This window comes from Cyprinus carpio, chromosome B3 (genome assembly GCF_018340385.1).
Source record: "Cyprinus carpio isolate SPL01 chromosome B3, ASM1834038v1, whole genome shotgun sequence".
Classification (NCBI taxonomy): Eukaryota; Metazoa; Chordata; class Actinopteri; order Cypriniformes; family Cyprinidae; genus Cyprinus; species Cyprinus carpio.
This window is the reverse complement of record NC_056599.1, coordinates 24,618,669-24,641,505: the sequence shown is the minus strand read 5'-3', so window position 1 is coordinate 24,641,505 and position 22,837 is coordinate 24,618,669. Positions and strand designations below refer to the sequence as shown.

The following is a 22,837-nucleotide window of genomic DNA, read 5'->3' as shown; positions in this document are numbered from 1 at the left end:
CACAATAAGCATACAGTGCAGCAAATATGCATCTAATAAGAACAAAACATTTCACTTGCTCTTCACTACACTGACATGAACATGGCCCTCTGGACTTATTCATGAGTTAATCTAAGTCCATAACTCAGCCTTTCAAAGTACCTTGACCAGTCACAACTTGCAATCACAAAAGCAAATAGAAAGATAAATAAATAAATAGTAAAAAGTATTAATTACTTTAAAAATAAAATAAAAAATTATATATGTATTTTAAAAAGAAATCAATAATTTGTAATATGTATTTATTTATCTGCTTTTGTGATTGCAAGTTGTGACTTTAATCAATTTGCACCGCAGTTGGCCAAAGGCAATCTAACTTTCTCAATTTACTTTAGTAAACAGTGCAACAACAAGTCGTGGTGTCCCCTAAATATGGCGCTGATCGGTGGCATTCGGACCGCATGAGTCAATTACAAACCTAAAGCCCTACTGCTCCGCATACAAAGTGTTTCATTGATAAATAATCGGCTTCTCAAGAAATCCACTTAGACGCAAACTCCCCTCACCTCTCATGAGATAAGGACAAAGAGACAAACAAACAGAACTAGCAAACGAAGGGGGACAGCCTTGCCTTTTCCAAGTGTAGCCGCAGGGTGGGGAGTCACTTTAGCCACTACTCTGTTCGTGAGGGGGCAGGACTCACAGGGAGGAGGAGGTTTATCAGATGGTTTGTCTGCTTTTGGGTCTCTATTGAATCTGAAGCTCTGCTCTGCGCTCTCGGATGAGAAACGACTCCCACCAAAATCGCAACTTTTTTTGTTGCACAACAAAAAAAAAAAAATCTCATAAAATAAAAAATAAAATAATATAAGAGGTTTTGTGCTGTTTTTGCAAAGTTTATTTCTTGTGATTGCGTGCCACTGAGGCTGGAAGTTTTCCCTAGACTGAAGTCAGGATGTCAGATATCTCAGTCAATGACCATCTGGAGGGGATATTGTCTGATTTTGAGGGTAAGTGCGCGCGTTCATTCATTTTAATAAGTGATTTTTTTTTTTTTTTTTTTTTTTTTTTTGGAGCTAAGAGTAACGTTGCAAGAATAATTATTTACAGATTAAGTGTTTAAAAACTTGAAAAACTAAAACCTAACACTAACACCCAACGCCAATTATTAAGAATAAAAAAAATTAAAAAAAACTAAAAACAAATAAGGAATTAAAATTTTTTTTCCCCTTTTTTAAAAACTTTACAAAATAAAAGTCTATTTTTTTGTCTGTTTTGACATGCATTTTTTGGTTATGGACGTCTTATGAAAGTTTGTTTGATGCTTTATTGTAAAGCACTTTGTGTAGACATCCATTGTCCATTCAGACCCTAAGCACATGGATGACTCGAGGCAAGACTGATTTGACTGGGTTGGTTAGTCTTAAGTGTTAGGTCATAGGGCATGTTTAAGTTATCCTATTAATTGTATAATTTATGTATGCAAAATCTATTTTCATAAAACAACATTTAATAGTGCAAACATGCATCTATCTATCTATCTATCTATCTATCTATCTATCTATCTATCTATCTATCTATCTATCTATCTATCAGTCTGTCTGTCTGTCTGTCTGTCTGTTCTGAAGAACTTCCAAAAGTTGTACAAGTTTATGTTGTGAAAGTTCCTCTGGTGTGCTGCTGTAATTATCTTAGCATGCTCCCAAACCTTCGTTTCTTTACACTGCAGAGCATCAAGAACCATCTTCACAACCCTCACCACAGCCGTGTCCACTACTGAATCTGACACACATTTCTGAGGAAGAGAGGCACCCTTTCCAATAGATCCGTCATGGACGGACACAGCAGGGACAGGAGAACAATAGTTTCTCAGTGTTTAGACAGGTGCTGATGTGAAGAGGAAAACAAATTAGTTCAAGCACTCAGAATAAAGCACCATCTATTATTATATTTGCGTGCTACGTGGAAACAGTTGTCAGCTAAATACTGTCTGAGGAAGCGCTTTTGCTGCTCTGATAATGTTGTGGAGCGGTTTGTCTGGTAGATGCTTCAGCATAAACTCATTCTTAAGAAGACTGATGACAAGGAAGAGTGAGATGTCTTTTGCTAAGCAGTAAACAAACATGTTCGCTGGGTGTGTTCCTTCTAGAGCTGAAACAGCACTACAGTGCTCAACATTTTGCCAATTGGTTAAACAAAATCACTTGACATGCCTTGATTTCTGTCAGTTACCCGTAACTTTTATTAAGCTCTTAAAAAGTATTATGACTTGAGACAAGGCAAAATTGAATTTAAATGGAAGATGGGATCATCGCCGGCCATATCACTTTGAGTATGTAAGTGTTGAAAGACGTAGTGTTCTTAGTGTTGGCCACTACAGTTTTCTCAGATTCATACTCAGGCCATGTGATTCCTAGTTGAAGATACCACAAGAGAGACATTAAATTCTTTCAGCTTCACCTCAGACCAGCCAATAAGGTCATTTCCGAACAAGAGATCAGTGTGCCTCCATGTGCTTGAGTGAAGATAGACAGACCGCTGTTCATTCTGAAGAAAACGCCTCTTGGAATGTTGTGGGACGTATAGTGAGATTCTTGGTTCTTTTATATGGCCGTTTGTGGTTGAGTGACTGTGAAAAGCAGTTATCCATGTCTTATCAGTAGAAGTTTAATTGTAGGGATGAACTTTTGTGATGCATGGAGATGGCTGTTCAGAGGGTGACGACGGATGCATTTCCTGTTAATGTGAATGTGTGGAAATGTGGGAAAGGCAAAATATGTTCAAAAGAATCAGCCTCAACCTTCCTGTTGTGTAATTTGAGACTGGCCCATTAGAGATGGCATATGGTATATCTTGAGGCTACATTTTTGCTCAAGCAGATCCAGGGTCTATATGTTCTTGATTCGTGGTACTGATCCACTAAAATCTATATTAAAACAAGGGATGATGGTTTTCATTGCTTTTTCAGCCTATACAGTGCATTCCTCACAGCATTATGGGAGTCTTAGAATAAAGATTGAGGAGATATAGGGGCCCTGGTAAAGCCTTGTGGGATAAGGGAGGCTAAGCTTGAAGGTCTGTATGAAATATCTATGTACTTTGTCTACTGGGAAGGAAAAAAATTAGACTGCCAAGTTAAGTTATGAATTTTTGTCACTAACATGACAAAGCAATTGACCTTGAACTTTAGAAACTTTAGACCTTGAACTTTAGAAATGTGCCATTTAATGAAAGACTCATCTCTTGACCATCTGATGTCAATCACAGATGGTAACCGTTTCTTTCTTTTTTTTTTTTTTCTTTTTTTTTCTGTTTCAGCAAATACTGTTTCACAAAATTGTCCAATTTGTGGTTGTATAAACTCACACTATTTAGTGTCGTAACGTTACCCAGTTATTAAAATTTTTTTTGGGGGTAAATAATACCTAATTAATTTTATATTAGTTTCATTTTATTTTTGTTTTGTTAATTTATATACAGTATTTTGTATTTATTTTATATTTAATATACAGAAATCATAGTGTGGATATATTTTGTATGGTATTTTGTGTATTTTTATTGTATTTTTTAAATTTATTTAAATAATTTTTATTTATTTATTTATTTTGCTTGTAGATAGTAGCACAGCTTTTGTTATGTCAATCACAGATATTGAATTTATGGTTGAGCTAGATTGGGGGCAATTGCACTAAATTGCCTCACTTTTCTTGGCTCTATCTCAAATATTTATACCTTCCAAATTTGCCATGTGGCAGTCTCACAAAACACTAATTATAACTTAATCTTTCTAAAGCATAAATGGTAGTTTATGGAGGCAAGGGAAGGTTAGTATTAAATAGTAAGTTTATGGACTATTTCTATCTCAGCTCAACCTCAGTTTGATTATCATTCCTAAAAACAGGTCCACCCGAAACTGTGTCTATACATGATGGTCTAGTTTTATTCAACCTTTGTTTTCCCTTTGTTCTAAAATGTTTCTCTAATATCAGATTCTACAAAAAGCTGCCAAGTTACAATTAGAAAGACATAGGAATCCTGGAGAACACAAAGTGGCTCAGGCATGTTTTTATGTAATTGCCTGACAGTTGATACCAAATACTGAGTATATGTGGACTGAAGCCCATCAAATGCCATTATCAGCCATGAGTTGCTTTTTTTCACGCTTGTTTTAATCTTCATTCCCATTTGGAACATTAGATGCCAAATCTGAAATGGTAATGAAAGCACACTGGTGTTGAATAGTGCATGCAGTTATACTGGATCACGATGATGGAGGAGCTAAATTCAACTCAAAAGGCTAAAAAGGTGTAATAGAGAGTATCTGTAACTGTGAAAGTTTTTCATTGCCCCCAGGGGGTGTGAATGCAGCGCCCTATTCGCATCACTGCAATGCTAAAAATGGCAGCTCGGAATTCAGCTTCCAGATGTGCCTTAGCAGAGGTGGTCTGAGCAACGTTTGAGATATGTGCTTTGGGTGGTGTTTCAAGGGGTCGTTTGGGAATACCTGTGAGGAATGTGATGGTGGGGGATGGAAAACCACAACAGGCCCAAACTTGCCCCCCCCACCCCCCATCACCCTGGCCAATGATCCACTCTCCCTATAGGTGCATCTCTAAAACTTTCCCTCTCAGGACTATCAGATAAGGAGAGGAGCCACATTTACACTGGAAATGTTTTGATTTTGAGCATATGATCTGTATGTGTTTAACAGAAATGTCATGGATAGGTAATATACATCCATCAGTGACTGTATGGCGCCCTCTTGACCTCCCCCAACTGTCTCTTTGACGACCCCTTCTGCAATCATCCCCAGGCCTTTCCCTGTTTGCCTTGCAGCCCCTCATCATAAACCTAAGGTCCAAAGTAACATAGCAGCTAGTGTAGTAAAACCATGAACTCCATGATCCTGAATCTATGTGAATGTACAGAGAAAATGTATCTTTTATTCTTCTGCATTTGGCTCCTTTTAGAACGGGTCACAAATATATTCACTGTGCAAGGCATTTTGGTTATTTGTGGCTGGCGACATGTTTTGAACCTTATTGACTTTTATTGAATGGACAAAAACTGTTCGGAAAAAGTTTGGAAAGAGAACTTTAATTTTTGGTTGAACTATTCCTTTTGATCTTATTTCAGAAACCAGTGAGAATCTGTGTTTATGTAGCCCATGAGTGCATCAACTTTTTCTCCAAGGGTCAAACAGTCTCAAGCTGCATTAAACCTGGTTATTAACAGGAAATTACAAAAGGACCCAAAATGTCCTTAATGAAAGAATGTCAACAAAGCATTTGACAGGAAGCATATAATCATCACAGGAGGCATTGCCTTTTATCCTATTTCCCAAAGAACCATAGCATGCTGCAAACAGTCTCGAGACTCAGTCGTGAGGAAAAAGAGAGCAGGGTGAAGAAGGAGCTTCTCAGGTTCCTCTCTTTTATCAGATTGTGCAGGCATTGTGCTGCTCCATGTGTTAACAGAGAGGATTAAACTGCAGCAAAGCTGTGAGAAAGAATATTGAACAGCACAGAGATGGTGCGCTCGGCTGCCAGCGTAATTATTTCCTGAACATTTGACAGGGTGCCAGTAATTACCTGATACCGGCCCCTTTTTATCTCAGTCAAAGGGGAGTACAAGTTTACACTTGCATGTGCTGCACCGTAAAAAAAGCTGTTAGACTTTGCCACTTGGTTTGCTGTCCCTCCCTCGCTTCGTGCCTTTTTTTTTTTCGCTTTCCGAAACTGTAGTCAGATAAAGTGGTGCGTACTTCTTTGCAAAAGTGCACTTCTCCATCACTTTGAGTGCCATTGTGAGAGTACACATGCCAACTTTAACCTCTCCTCCATTGAATCCAATGGCACCCTAATGGTGTTCTTTCATATTTAATGCCTTCTGGGACTCTGAAGAGAATGACATTGCTTGTAGCGCGATGCATGGACCTTGCTGCTGGAATTCGTTTAGGCCTAAACTTTCACAGCTGTGCGGATGATGTCGGACGAGCTGAAACAAAGGGTCTGTGGTCTCCTCACTGTAAAAGAGGGGGCTGTTCCTGCATGAAATCTGATTTTATTTAGTGCCTGTAGTCTTCGTGACTCTAATTGGTAGCATACCCTACGGGAAGACAGGCGGCCCTGGCTCCGGCCCTGCCCCCTGCCGGGCAAAGATAAAATCATGGCTGCTGGGCGAGATGCTATGATAACTTCACACTGATATCTGCTTGTTTACACAAGGCAGCACCTGAAGAGGTTTGAAAACCTCTGACATTCTGTCATGGTGCCTGAGTGTGTGATATGCCAAAGATGGCACGTGAGCTGTGGTAGTTTGCAACCACAAGCACCTCATGGCATCACACCCTAGACAGATCCAATTGTCATCACAAGGTGCAATGGTGTCTACGTGAAATGCTCAAGCTGCCACTTCTAATTGGGTCTGCCACAGAGCTGTTAGGACATTTACAGTCCGCCACTGGAATTCTCAGTCACGGTGAAGGGCTGTTGTAATCCAAGCCTTCAGACCCTGACACTGTGTCTTTGAATTGGTCCTTTGTGCTGGAGGAAAAGCCACTGCCTCTCACAAAGGAAAAAGGTCGGAAAGCACTGTTTGCCTTCGGCTTTGTGTTGCTGCTTCTGAGAATGAGGGGATTATTCAGTGTCACCACAATTTCCATGCTCCAGGTGTAGACTACCATTCAGCCCCACGAGAGACTGTCTTATTGTATATAAGTTTCCACTGTCTTATTGTACATTTCCTTAGCATATGTTTTTAATTGACAACAAATGTCATTATGCTTTTAAAGTTGATGTAGGGGTGACATGGACAATTTTTACTTCACAGTCCGTGTGGATTTTGATCCGGCTGGTATTTTAAATTCTCTGCTTTCATACTTTATAATCAGTGTGCTTTGTCTTGTTTTCTGTTTAAAAAAAAAATCTAAATATAACTTAAAGAAAAACATTTACATGAAGAGCAAAACCAATGCAAATGTATTTTTAAAGATCACATCTCGAATGAACTATATAATGCTTTTGTTTGTTTGTTCATTTATCTAGTCTCCGTATATTTATAGTTATCTCAAAACTGCTGAAACTCTTTTGTATGAAAGATCATTAACTGGTGTTTGTACTATGTGCAGATATTTTCATCTTCCTTAGTCCTAATCTCGTAAAGACTTACGAAACATAACCTGGGGGCTTGAATAAAGCATATCTGTTCACAGTTGTTATATCACCCTCAAAGCAAGATTGCTCAGACACCATTGTAATTATGGCTTGGCCCTTCAAAATCTGTCTGACAGGCGTCCATTCAGAGAGGGCTCCGGGCTCCCCTTACCGTGAAGTGTATCCTTTTAAGGTTTTAGTGCCTCTTTAAATCAAAAACAGGAAATGACTGTTTTAGCTGATTTATGATTTATATCATGAAAGAAGTCTAAATCTTTGATGTATTATCAGTATTATCACTAATTTAGAAATGTATTACCTGAAAAATTATATCCTAGTGTTTCTGGAATTAAGTACAATTTAACCGACCTCATTTTAGGATATGTCTTTTATTATTCATAAAGCCTTCAAGAGTGTCTTCTGACATTGAAAATGAATCAAGTTTGTGTCTTGTTTCTTTATACAGCTCTGAAGAGGTCCTTTGATATTGATGATGTGAACGAGATTCCCACATTCTCCACTACATCTTCTGTCACATCTCCCATCAGCCCGAGTGCTATCCTCAACAAGACAAATGATGTGAGGAGTCCAGGAAACCAAGTGTCCAGGATTAGTATCAGCTGCAGTCCTGTCCAGAGCCCCGTTATGAGAAATAGGATGGTTTCCAGTCTCTCCTTCAACCGAGGGACAATGGGAAAGCCCACTATCAATGCCAATACTGGGATCAACCGAGCTGCCTCTTTTCAAAACAAATTCAACCCCAACGGCTTTACTTCGTCTTCCAGGCCAGGAAGTGACAACGACAGTCTCCATAGCTCCTCTTCCAGCCTGGAGTACCAGGCCTCTTTAAAACTCTGCTCCTACACAAGTCCTCCCCAGAGTCCTGTCGGTGTTGGGGAATTCAAAGCCCAACGTTTAGGCAGCCCTGCCCTGAAGAAGTTCTCCTCACATGGAAACATGTTCCATTCAGAGCTGGAGGGTCCTCTGGTCATCCCAAATGAACCCATGAGCATTAGCCATGGCTCCATGCCTTCTTTGGACCTCCAGATGGAGACTGCAGGAATGAGACGAGTGATTTCTCCTGGATCACGATTTACCAATACAGGTCCGCAGTGGAGTCCCCATAACATCCACAACAGCAGTACCTTTGCAAGAGACTCCTCTATCAACAGCCAGTCACCTAGACCTAAAGATCCGGTGCGCCTCAACAAGTTCCCTCTTGACCTTGATAACTTGGTTTTCAAGTCTCAGACGGAATCCTCAGGAGCACCTAAACCACCTCCAAGATTCCACACGCTATCCAACAGTCCCACTGTCTCAGCAAGTCCTTCTGCATCCATCAGCAGCCTGGACAGCACTGACCTACCCATGGCCCACAACAACAACAACGACATCATTGAAAAGAAAGAGCCCATCACTCCTCCTGGAGCTATCCCAGTACCCAACATCAGCGAATCTCCAGTGCCTCTGTCTCCAGCCCAGACTCCACAGTTCAACATGGTCTCTAAGCCACAAGTGGTCCAGGTGGCCCCTGCCTCTCCTTCCCTGTCAGGACGGATGGAGATCAGCAATGAAATCGATCAGGACGATATCCATGCCAAAGAGAGTGTGGGTTCCATATTACAGCGAATCGCCTCTTTCTCCAAAGTGGAGACTAAGGTGCCAGTGTCTGAGCCAAGTCTGGTCATCCCCCTAAGTAATGGCATAAAAAAAGACTCACCAGCAATGCAACATAAGGAGCTCAAGAGATCAGAAGGTAAGATGTAGTGTCCTTAATATTCCAGTTTCAGAGTCTTAATAGCTAATAACATGGGTTATTAAAGTTAAGCAGAAGAACTGGGTCAATGCCACCGGTGGTTACGCTTCATGTCTGAAAAAGATTTTCTATTGAGCGTGCACTTAAAATGGGAGGTATGCCCTTTGCAATGAATACAATTAGTTGAGTAAACAGAACTGTGTGGGTCTAAAGGCAGCATTTTATTTGAAGTGCTGCTGTCATCACAGCTGTCTTTTTGCACCTTACTGACGTACTGTAGAAAAAAAGGGTGATGGGAAAGAAAAAAAAAAGACACAAAAAATAGGAATTCCTGGCATATCAACAAATAGCTGAGTGCAAACAGTGATAACAGTTCAGGGGAGCCTGTCATCACTGCCTACCCAGTAAAGTGATCCCTGGCAGACATAGCTGAGTCAAACACTGCCAGAGGCAACAGAATCAGCCCCTTATACAGTTAAATTTCTCAGGTGTGTAAATCTCTGCTACCATGATCTCATCCTATCCAGAGACGCCTAACTTACTTACCATTGGGATTAATGCAATCCAAACAGGGTTTGGACTCTTGGCACCATAATTATGTTCTAATGTATGACTTTACATAACGATTGACTATAATGAATTCAAAACTGAAGCTTAGTGATATCAAAGGCATCAGGACGGAAAGGATATATAGGGGGGAAGTTCATTGTCAGCACCATGGTCATCAAGTATTGTCACACTCTGGTGTCAAATATCTTTTGAGTGAAGACATTAATCTTTGAAGTACATTTACTTTTACATATATTCATTTAGCAGATCCAACGTGACATCATCATAAGTGTGACACTAAGCTCTACCCTCGTTGGTTACTGGGGCTAACTAAAATTTACAGAATATCCCATAAAAATAAACTGTAAATTTCCATGAACTGCAAGGTTTCCTGTAAAATGTACTTGTACAATAGAATAAATGAACTGGAAATAAATTTAATCTGCCTTTATTTTAGTTTTTTGATATAACATGATTGAAAATGCTGAAGACTGTTGATCAGAATTACTCCAAATGCTTCTTATAGTCATCTGAAAAACAAAGCCACATTTGAAAGTAATTACACTCGATAACTGGTACATTTAGTTATTTTTGCAACACTACCACTAGACCCCACAACAACTATTTACTGTGTTTGTTTTCCTTTCAATAAAATTGGAAATTGGCAAACACTCTTCCATATACTTGCATTAGAAAAGAATAGAACATGACTGAATTGGAAATAGAGTACTACCATACTGTTCTGACTATTTCTTCTATATATTTGTATGGCAGAAATAGTAAGAGTAGAATGCATTCCAACTTCAGCATTTGTCTGAAAAAAAAAAAAAAAAACATGTTTTTGAGACACTGTGAGACAACAGAAAGAGATAAGACTTTTGAAAGATAAGTTCAGAAAACATAATAATCCAAAATCTTGAATGAGTTATAGTAATGATGAGGATGGGGTTAGGTTTCTATAAATGTTGGTTGCTAACATTAATGACATAATTATGGTGTGCTACACCTCTGTGAAACTATGGTAAAGCCTTAAAATGGTGACATGTGTGCATGTTGGATCCACATAAATGGCAATATGTTTGATATTACAGTGGTGTACCACAAACCGTAATATATTTTGACGTATTTTAGACAAAAATACATGTTGGGAAAGCTGTGGGTTTGATACTGTCTGACCAGAAATGAGTTGGGGAATTTTCAGCTCCACATGTTGTATATTTGCCTCATTCTGTTGTGTTTTTCCCTCCATCTTCACTTCCTGGGGTCATGTTGCAGAGGGGAGAGGGGTGCGTTTCCTGACCTGAGAAAACAGAGAGAGAGCATTGAACTGGAGGGAATCAGTGGGCGCCTGCAACTATGTTTGGACACATAGATCCTTCTTGTATAGCTTTCTAGCAGTGTTGGTTGTGTGTCTCACAAGTAAGCTAACATCAGGGTGGGCGTCTTGACATCTGCGTTGATCCCAGGCAGCCAGCCCCCACGCTGAAACATCTCTGAAACATAAACATGACTTCATTTACACAGTGATTTATAATTTCCAGTGTTAGTAAGCGCGGCAAAATAGGTGCCGCCTCAGGCTTGTACCTCAGGCTGAGCTGTGCTGTTTGTCAGATGGTTGAGCTGTAAAGGCTGCACTGATGGGTTCGGATGAAACCGACTTCGCAGTAGTTGCATCAGTGGAAGTCTAGGATGTGGGTGCTGTTTATGTCATGCTATCTGCTTCAGGCAGTATTTTCAGTGGTTCTGTGGTGTCTTGTTTTCTTTTCATTTTTCCCTCAAAATATCTGGGTGCAGTGCATACGGATGTAGCCCTTTTACAAAGCCAATAGGAAATGCCCGCCCATGTTTTCATCATGTTCCATGTGCATTATGACTTGTTTTATTTTTTGAAATGGGATTATATTTAGGCCTTACGTCATCCACCCATCATTGAACTATATGTAGGCCCTTTGCACAGTTTCCTGTGATAACAAGGGAAAAGATCATTCACTGTGCAGGCCAAACACACGACACGCTCCCATCTGTGTTTATAGCTGTCCTGGGACAACAGGGCTTCCCAGTTCATTTATGCTGTCAGTAAAGACTATAATGTTAACACTGTAAGCTATCATGTAGGGTTATCCTTATGATTTGAAACACATTTTGAGATTTTCTGTTTTTTGTTTTTTTTTGACTTTTATGTAAAGTCTAGTATGAATACTATCCTTACATACCAGATACTACAGTATTACAGGATGGTTATGTGTCCATCAGATGGACACTTCAGAGGAGGTAGTAGGTAATAGTGTGCCATTCCAAATTCATATTTCTACCCTGTTTGTATCTGTGAAATATAGATGCTAAAGATTTCTTAATAGTTGCCTAAAGGTGAAGTGTGTAATTTTTGCATCACTACAGCATTGCCAAACTGAATTGCATAAATAATGGTTTTAACGAACATTCTTGTCATCTTCCATTGGCCACCCAAGCAGATAGACCCGCCCTCAAACTCGCATCATTGGTTGAGCTGGTGTTACTATGCTGGTATGGTTGAAATTCTTAAACAAACAGTAGTGTTTTGATAGCACAGGACCAAAAAGAACTGAAAAAAACTAATGATTGGTTTTAATGAACATTCCTACTGTCTTCTATTGGCTAACCAAAAAGATAGCCCTGCACCCAAACTCACATCATTGGTTGAGCCAGTGTTGCTATGCTGGGCTGGTCGGAATTCTCAAACAAACAGGGCAATGTTTAAGCAGCACAGAGAAACAGTTTTTACACTTTTTTGTGTTAAAAAAAGGGGGGAGAGGGGGCTCTTTCATTTTTTTTTCAAGGGCTTTTTTGTAGTAGGCTACTTATGACTGAAAACCATTTTAAAAGTTGTACAGTACTTGATGAGGCAGATTGACTCATGTTCTATGCTTCTTGAAGTCTAATACTGATGTAGACATATAGTAAGTAAGTCTTGTAAAATCAGCCATCGTGTTACAACTGGCTGTAAAAATGAAAAATGTTCTGCTAATGCATGTTAGCTGCTTAAATTATTGTTTTGCTATCACTCCCTTCTGCTCCAAGATGTTTTTCTAGTAAAAAAACATGACAACAAAAACAGCCAAAGGGTCTTCTTCCGCTCTCTTCCTCTTACAGAGAGAGAGAGTGAAATCATCTTTGAAGCTGCTCATAAATACAGTAAGACCTCCAGAACAGATGACGGTTTCTCTTCTGAAACCGCCTCAGCTACTTATGTGGTAAAATAAAGCATGAGTCTGCTGATGAGATGCGTTTCTTTTCATCACGATGACCTTAGAAGTTCCTCACATATCCGGAGTGTAAAATTCCATTAACTTTGCTATTTCTTCATATCATTCAAAGTGCTGCTTTCTGCATTTTTACAGTATTGAAATCCAGTCAAAATGAAAAAGATTTTTTGCCATATAAGTCTCTCTCCTTGCTTCCCCCATCTCCTAGGTCTTGGCTTCATGTCTCCACTTGTCTGATGAAGGCTGAAAGCTTTTTGCTCCCTTTTACAGCACAATTTATTCTGGATCTAATGACACCGATTTAGGGAATAAATTCTTCGCAAGCAGATGTTTAAGGCCACCCTCCCATTATCCCCTCCAGCTTAGGGAGAGAACAAGAGAGTTCTCTGCTTTGTAGAAGAAGTTGATCGCCTTTCTTTGAGTTTAACAGTTTAGTTACTTCATTGATTTCTGTGTTTCTAAATATACAGGCAGTTCAGAGGACAAAAGATAATTTTTGTATGGTCTTTTTTTTAAATCCAGAAAAATATTTCTATATAGTGTTTTTCTTTTCTTTTTTTAAGCTTTTTTTAAGCTCATGTTTGGTGCAATTTCCAGTCATTTCACAGCTTCTTTTGTATTGAGAAGGAAATGTGTTTCCTTAGCAGATAAGACAACATTACCAAGCAGCAGTATTCTTATCTTAGGCCCATAGAGGTGGGTCAGTAATGGGATAGACTTGCCTGTTACCAGGACATTTATCCACGTGTGAACCTGGTGCTCTCTTCTGAGAAAGATTTGGATATGTCTTCTCCCTATTTAGCATAATTTAGCTTGCTGTCGTCGATGATTTATTACCTGCGCATGCTGTCTGAGGCGTTTATGGGTTTGAGCCGCATTGTGTGTGTTGCTATTCCACAACAACTCAGTATTAAGTCTAGTGGAGCTTTTACAAATTACCATAGCAACCTTCAGGTGCTCTGTAATGTTGATGTGTAAAGGTATTGCCTGTGAGTAGAGTTAAACATGATAGCACTCATTTCCATGAGAGGAAAATATGCCCCTCTGGGTCACATTTGACCTCATCTAATCCTCCGAGCCTGCAATGTCAATGCTGATAACTGAAGGACAAGCTTTTAAATCTAGTATTTGGCCTCACATTCATCAGCTACATTTAAAAAAGGACAAAGATGAAGGAAAATCCTTATTTTAAGGAGAAATTGCTTCAGATATCAGGTCTTCCTGTTCAAGGCATGAAGATTAAACTCAGGCGTGATCGACATTCTTTACAGAATAAATCAGGAGTACCTGCACGGAATGTGCTGCCAGAGAATTCCACACAAAGCTCCACAGAATACACATGCACATCATTCACAAATTTCTACACACCCTGTGTCCCTTACATGAAATATTTGGGCTAATTTCATAATGCTTTGAGCTACTGTACCATTAATAGTGTAATACCCTCATTTTGTGTATATATGTGTGTGTGTGTATATATATATATATATATATATATATATATATATATATATATATATATATATATATATATATATATCTTCCAGTTTTATATATTGTTATTTTGATAGGAAACAACATTTTCATTTCCGTGACATACTTTATAAATGTCTCACTACAAAGTTTTATCACCAAACAAATATAAAAATTTTTTATCCCTACAAATATTAACTTTAATTGAAATTTATAATTTAATTGATTTATTATTATTATTATTATTATTATTATTATTATTATTGTTATTATTTGAATTCAGGAATCCTGTTTGGGTTTTGATGGATATTCAGATATCAAAAATAAATGACTTTTTTTGTTTTAGAGTATGGCTTGATAGTCTTGATGTGAATTAGTTCAGATCACCTACTTAGGGGGCTTTGTAGCTGATCAGAGAAAAGAGGAGGTTTTGGAAAAAAAAAAGATAATTGGATGGGATTAATTAATTCTTAGTGGAAAAATATTTCCAGCCTGAGGGAAGTATGCACACATCATGAGTTCAGTATTCAGTTGTGTTGACAGTCTGTGTGGGGAGCTAGCCTTATTGAGTTTAACACAATACGCCGATAACAACACAGGACGGGTTTTATTAACCTGATATTGTGGATGCAAAGGTTCTCTGGGAGGGTTTTTTACACTTTAGACAGGGAAATCTTTGTTAAATCTGGCCTGCTTCCTAAACAAATAATGCCACAAGCGCTTAAGAGTAGCATCGGTTAAACTGACATTATTGTTCAGCTGTATAGAATTGCGGTTTCAGTATTCATGAATAATTTGAATGAGGTCTCAGTGGAGCAGAAACTAACATGTTTCATGTAGTTTATGTGGATAATCCAGCTTTTGTACTGAAGTTTTCTTTTTTTTTACTTTCTTTTTGACAGTTTGAGCCAACATTTGAAGCAGCTGATAACTTGATATCTGTTTGCATATGATATCATATATGTTGTCCATTAATAACGAGTGGTATATTGTCTCAAACAGCCAATCTACTAATGGGGTGTGCACACAGCTCATTCCAAACATGTGACAGGGAGTGAGCACATCATTCAGGTCCTTGGACAGAATTGCTGATTTAGAAAGTGCCAGCAGTAATGCATGGCAGCTGTTTGGGGCGTTTTCGATCAAATTTTTTTTCCTCTGGCGAGCAGGCACGGTGCTGGAGTGCGAGGAGTGGGGATCAGCTTGGAGTTTATGATTTTACATGAGGGAAAAACCTGTTTCTGCTGAGAATTTTCTTCAGAGACTTCCTAGGTCTTTCTACCGACAAAGATTTAGAATTAGTCAAGCAATATCAACAATCTGACGGCCCATGTCCAATATATTTTTCTGTGTTATGTATATATATTCTAATTGTATTAAAAGGATTTCATTTATGAGAGGCTGCACGACTTAATAGTGTTGCATAAGACTGTATAATTGAGCCAGACTTAGAGTAATAGTTCACCCAAAATAGATAATTCTCTCTGTGATTCTGACACTGGTCAGAGTTTAAAAACTCACTGGAAAGATAATGATGCATTTTTCAGCCAGTTACTCGATTGCAAAATCCTTTATCTTTTATTATTTTTGTGCCGATCTACTTAAACCCTTGGAAACTTAGTATTTTAAAATAATACAAATTTTGAAACAATGTGCAGTACATTAATTTTAAGCGTATTCTTAAAGGAATAGTTAATGGAACACTCTACTTTTTTTGAAAATAGGAAAAATATCTTAGCATAGATCATTGAATCTGATTAATTCAAACACCGTTAGCATCTTGCTCAAAAATGACCAAAGAGTTTCAATATTTTTCCTATTTAAAATTTGACTCTTCTGAAGTTACATCGTGTACTGAGATTGACGGAAAATGAAAAGTTGCGATTTTCTAGGCCGATATGGCTAGGAACTATACTCTCATTCTGGCGTAATAATCAAGGAACTTTGCTTCTGTACCATGGGTGCAGCAGGTGTCATGATATTACACAGCGCCTGAAAATAGGCTTATCGGAAGTTAACTAGCTGGGGACTATTTTCAAGTGTAATATCATTGCGCATAATCAGATTCAATGATCTATGCGAAGCAAAGCTAAAAGTGGTACCGCCAGACCCGGAGATCGGCTGAATGAATTCGAAAACGGTAATACTCAACTATTGAACTCTAGGAGAGTTGGAAAATAAGCCTATTTTCAAAAAAAAGTGGAGTGCTCAGCCAAGCCAAAAATAATAATTAAAAAAATCTATCATTTTTTTCACCATCATGTCATTCGAAATGTTTCTGAAAAGGCAAAAGAAAAAGAAGATATTTTGTTTATTTTTTTTTATTATTTTTATTAGAAGTTTTTTTTTATACAATAGAAAATAATGGTAACCAAAACTGTTTAGGTTACCAACATTCTTCAAAATTATTTTAATTAGTAAGTCATTACAGGTGTAGAACAACATTATGTAAATAAATGTAACATTACTGGCTGAACTGTCCCTTTAAGCCACACCAGCTTTATGTAAATAAATGTAACTTTGTACATTTAAGGCCCAATTATGGGCCAGTCATAGCATGTTATCCAGCAGAATCTTAACAATGGATGCTTTTGACAAACTTTAGCCAGAACGATATCATCTTACTGTAATTAAAAATTCTCAACATATTTATTTTTTTAGAAATATGGAATTCTTTAATCAAGCCATGGGCTCAAAGGTTCATTGATTCAGTCTGTCAACAGAAGTGCAACTTAATCCCCGTATTTGTTAGACCAAGATGTTGCTTCATTCCAAACATTTCTTTGTTGATTATCCAAGTCTGAACATCAGAGCCGTTGCTCCGCGGGGTGACTGATACAGTACCTCCAGAGGTCCGATAGGGGGGTGATCACGCTGGCACGAGCGGAAATAGAGGTTTAGGGCTTCACTGTCGGTCATGTAGGGTGTCAAGGATATAATCACAGACCTGGGACTGTAATCAGAGTGTTGCTGGAGTTTTACAGCAACCGCTCCACCGCGCCGTAACATGTCGAACCTTCATTCTACAGACGTGACTCACCGGTACTCACTCATACCTTCAATAATCTACTGTTTGTTATGCTTGATGAAGCCTTCTATATTTAATCTGTGAAATATGTGCTTTTGGAGGGACTGATCTGACTTTGTTATGGAGGGAGTCCATTGTTTTGACAGCTTCTCTGCCCACATTTGGCCGACTTTGATCTGAAAAGGCCATTCGCATGTGCTATTGATTGATCTTTCTCTTGGGCCTGAGTTTCCATTTCTCTTACAGAGCTGTGGGAAATAGATGGGTCAAACAACAGACCTGCAGGTACTCTGGTTTCAAGTGAGAGAAAAATCCCATTCTTTATTCACGTTGAGTCCCAAGCCCCCCTTTTATACTAAAGGACCTCAGATTGGTGCATTCAACAGGGGGGCTTTTGGGTGATTGGCAGGCTGGTGTTTTGCATCATTTCCATACCCTTTGTGAAGAAGGTTATCTTGACAATTGCGGAAAGAAAGTCAGGTTTTCAGTTGATAGATGAAGCCGAGAGCCAATTATTTCTGTTAGTGTAAAAGTCTAAACAAATGGCAGTCACAGACCGAGGGTTAGAGTCTGAGAGCAGACTGTTTATTCTGCTGATCTGAAATGAAAGGCTTGATTTTTTTTTTTTTTTTAAACTGTTATCTTTTAAGCTGTTTGACATTCTCTCAGGGTTTGTATCAGCCTTCAAGGCACCATATCTTAATAAACAGGAAACGGTAAACTCTGAAGTGCTCTTTCTCACTAATTCTTTACAGTGACTCATGGGTAATGAGGGGTGTTATGTGCTCTTTGTGACAGTTGCAACAGTGAGTCTCTCCCCTAAATATATGCCCCGATGTACAAAAACAGTTCTAAACATTACATATCACTTTGCCTGAAGAATGAACTGATAATAATAGGTCTTAAAAAAGGTGGGAAAGAGACACTCACTTATAAAAGCCTTGGGGGCAAATTCACTAAACGGTTGTGCCACTTTTGCATATTATTCGGTTTCTGTAATATTTTAGCCAATCAGATGAGCGAATTATGTGGTCACATGACTTTTTTGGTGTGCATCTGTAGGTAAATGTTTCAGGTGTTTTCTTACTAAATAAAAAATGTTTCCACTTCAAATAAGCATTTACATTTTTTTTCATCTTGGTGTACCATTCCTTTTTTTTAAATAACAGTGAACAGTAATAATGTGAAATATTATTACAATTTAAAATAACTTTTCTATCTGAATGTATTTCACAGTGTATTCTATTCCTGTGATTCCAGTCTTCAGTGTTACATGATCCTTCAGACATCATAATGCTGACTTTGTGCTTGAGAAACATTTTTTTTGATTATCAATATTGAAGCAGTTGCAATGCTTAATTGTGATTAATAGTTTTACATAACACTGACAAAAAAAAAGAACACTTTAATTACATGAAATATAACCAATAAAAAGCATCCTTGACAAATAAAAGTAACATCACATTAATAACATTGTGTCATGTCATATCCAACAATTATTCTATAGCTACATCCATCAATGTTTTGATAGCTCCAAGTTAGCATACAAATGCATGCATTGAAATGTTTGAAATTTGCATATTAATTAGGCTCATTATAGATTGTGCCTCATCCACAAATCTTCTGTGGTGTTATCTGACTAGCATGATTTCTGTAGTGAATCTTTAATCTGAAACACAGATAAAAGTCACTATCTGCATTCTTAGCAAATTCCCCTTTTTTCAGCGAGTAAGCGGGAGCTTTCAGTGAATTCAAGCTGTTATATCACATTACAGGAAAGCTTTAACACATATTTCACCAGTTCCCACATAGCTCCAGCTGTCGCAATACACACAATCTTATTGTGCCGAATTGAAAAAGATTTCCCGGGGGCAACAGGAATCTCAAGTCACATCACAGAGGAGGTTTTATATGCCTTTTGTGGTAAACAACTGTCTCTTTGTCCAAATGACCCTCCGTTTGTTTGAAGCAGATACTTCCCCAGCACCTGATATGCCTGTAAGTGCCAGATGATAATGCTAATATTTGGAATCTGTAGAAGGACAGTACTGTCATTCATAACCATCTACCACAGTTCATAGATAAACATAGAGAGTTTGGTGTAGTTGGGCAGGGAAGCTGCAGAACTAATCGTATTAATTCCAAGCATCTGTTGTCCTCTCTTTGAAAGGATGATATTGTTTTGGGGAGGAGAGCAGCATCAGCTGTGCATAATGGGAGGCTGCTTGTTTTTGTGTTTATCTTTTCTGACAGGACGGGGAACTACTCACGAGGAAGGAAATGCCAGATCCGTGCGCTGAACTAAACTTGTGCATTTCCCTCATTTGAAAGCCATAATAAACTCACCCAAGTGTGTAAACATGAAAGATAAGATACTTATGCTCGCCTTTGAAATACGTCCAGTTACTATAAAAAGTTAGATGTGCGCCAACTTTGGCTTGCGTTCCTCTGCCTGCAACAGTGAGGCTTACAAACAGCCTGATGTCTACAATTAATCTAATTTTTTTTTTTTTTTTTTATAAGTGCAGTTCACGTCAATTAACATTTAATGACATATCGCTCGAGACCTACTGATATAAAAATTATATTTAAACTTTCTTTTAGTACTAAATGTGCACAATGCACATTTCTTAATATTAAGCCAAAATGTGTTTTTAATGTCACTGTGGATGAAGACTTTATGATCTTGAATAATATAAGATATTTAAAGTGTACCAGAAGTATACTTGCAATAGTTCCACTTTTGCACAATCAAATATACTTCAGTATATCTTTAGTTGGACTTCACCACTATTTCCGCACATCCATATTCCATATCACCTTATGCTTCGTATGCCCTTCTGTATCATCTGCGCCACAAGGATGCGCTGTTTTATTTCAAATCAAAGCTAAATACACGTAGAAACTGCATCCTTGTGGCGCGGATGATACAGAAGATCATACACAGCATACGGTGATATGGAGAGACAAAGAGGAGACTGTTGACAAAGGAATTGTTGAATAAAGTTATTTTAGTTTTCTTTGCTTACAAAAAGTGTTCTTTTATAACCCAGATTGCACGTCTGATGGCAGATGGAGTATTCTGACGACGACTTTTATGGACCTTGACACTGTTATTTACTTGGAAGTCTATGGAACAGTCACAGGCCTCCCGGTTTTCATCCAAAATATCTTAAACTGTGTTCCGAAGACGAACTGAACTTTTACGGGTTTGGAATGACATATTAGCAATTTATAAATAACAAAACTTTAATTTTAGGCAACATAGGCCATTTAAGCAATGTTGTTCCAATTTAGCAGACTTTAAGTACACCAGTTTAGCATACCAAAAGTATAATTGCAGAGTATTTTTATTAAGCATATAAATATGTAAATGTATTTGTAGTATACTTAGCATGAAATAAGTATATTTAGTATATTTATTTTTCACTTGGGTTGTCATATCAACAACCAATCAAGAACTGACTCAAAGAAACCATTTGGCTGAGAACCGGTAACTGGCTAGTCTCACACCTTACGATTAGTCCAACTTTTATATCTATTTGAATAGTAAATGTTACAAGCTGTGTTTGCCATCTCCGATAAAAATCATTCACACCCATGTGATCATCCCTGACCCTGGACCAGACAAGCTCCAATCATTTAAGACGGCTTTATTGAAAGGGACTGAACCCGACATGCTAAACGTGTTTTGTGGGTGTGAATGATTTCTAATTAGATGAGCACTCAATTACAGCGATTGCTCTCTCAAAGTAAGTTAAGCAAATTGATGAGGCTAATGCTCATTTCACAGGGAGATTAATTGAGGCTACACAGAGTCTTCACCCTTCTGTCTGGAGATAAGGGCCACAGACACCCTGCTGAAGCCAGGAGGACATGGAAAAATGGGGGATGGGCGCCACAAAGAAAAAGGTTCCTTGAGTCTTTTGAGTTCAGGCTTGTTTGATAAGATATGAATGGAGCCCTTGTTGATGGTCCGGACTTGGGTGTTGTTCTCTTTTGTTTTGTGGACTGAAAGTGATGAGACCGGGGAAAAGTTGGGAGAGTGTAGTGGATATCTTTACCGAGAAAGGGAGAGATAGACACAGAGCATCTGGTGGTGAGATCCTGTTATTGTTGCAAAGGAAAGCCCCAGCTTCAGAGGTCCTTGACCAGTTACTCTCCATAGCCAGCAGAATGGAAACGGAATAAGGATGAGGCTGTTTTGAGCTCTTTGGGGGGACAAATCGACTCCAAGCAGGAAACTGTTACAATAGGATTGATGCCCTCTGATGTATTATAAATGTCAGTCATTATTAGCATAATCACACACCCTCAAATTGTTTATTAAAATTTCAGTGTTGTTTTTATTTTTTTTTAAATGAACCAGTGCCTATAAAATGTAATCTGATGGGAAAACAATTGGCAGTACAAAAATAAATTAAAACAAACATTACAAAGTCTTAGCTTCACTACACTGGCTTCCTGTCCGCTTCAGGATTGATTTCAAGATTTTATTGTTTGCTTTTAAGATTATAAATGGGTTGGCGCCTGCTTATTTATCAGAGCTTTTACATGTCCACACTCCTGTTAAAGCACTGTGGTCGTCCAATCAGGTGCTCCTCGATGTTCCAAGAGCCAGGTTAAAAAATAAAGGTGACCAAGCTTTTTCAGTGGTGAGACCTAATTTGTGGAATATTTTACCTGTACACATAAGAACTGCTCAGACTGTTGGAATTTTTAAGTTGTTACTTAAGACACACCTGTATTCCTTGGCCTTTATTTTGAGCTGAGCTGAGACATTGTGACGTTTTTACTGGATTTGTCTTGTTTGTGTGTTTTTTTTTTTTTTTTTTTGGTTTGTTTTTTCTCGGACATTGTTACGCACTTTGGTCAACCATGGTTGTTTTTAAATGTGCTATATAAATAAAATTGAACTGAACAAAAATGAGCTCAAACACTAAGTTGATTTGGAATATTCCTTGGAATGGCAGGGAAGAGGAATTTAGAAAGCCTTATGGGAAATTAACTAAATTAAGTGTTCTTCTACAATTCATTCTAGACATGCATTGCCGTTCAAAAGTCTGGGTTCAGATTTATTGACTTTATATACAAAATAGCATGGTTTCCACAAAAACATTAAAGGGTTACTCCACCGCAAAATGAACATTTTGTCATTAATCACTTACCCTCATGTCGTTCCAAACCCGTAAAAGCTTTGTTCGTCTTTGGGACACAATTTAAGATATTTTGGATGAAAACGGGGAGGCTTGAGACTGTCCCATAGACTGCCAAAGTAAATAACAGGTGTCAAGATCCAAGAAAGCATGAAAAGCATCGTCAGAATAGTCCATCTGCCATCAGTGATTCAACCGTAATGTTATGAAGCAACGAGAATACTTTTTGTACACGAAGAAAACAAAAATAACAACTTTATTCAACAATACCTCTCCTCGGTGTCTCTCCAAATCATGCATTTCATACTTTCCTGGACCTTGACACTGTTATTTATTTGGCAGTCTATGGGACAGTCTCAAGCCTCCCTGTTTTCATCCAAAATATCTTAAATTGTGTTCCGAGACGAACGGAGCTTTTACGGGTTTGGAACGACATTAGGGTAAGTGATTAATGACAAAATTTTAATTTTGGGATGAAGTATCCCTTTAAGTAACAGATG

The 22,837-nt window shown here is 38.2% G+C and overlaps 1 pseudogene; it reads left to right on the top strand.

Annotated features, from left to right (window-relative positions):
• Positions 1-835: 835 nt before the first annotated feature.
• LOC109088271 overlaps positions 836-22,837 on the top strand; it is a 60,992-nt pseudogene continuing 38,990 nt past the window's right edge.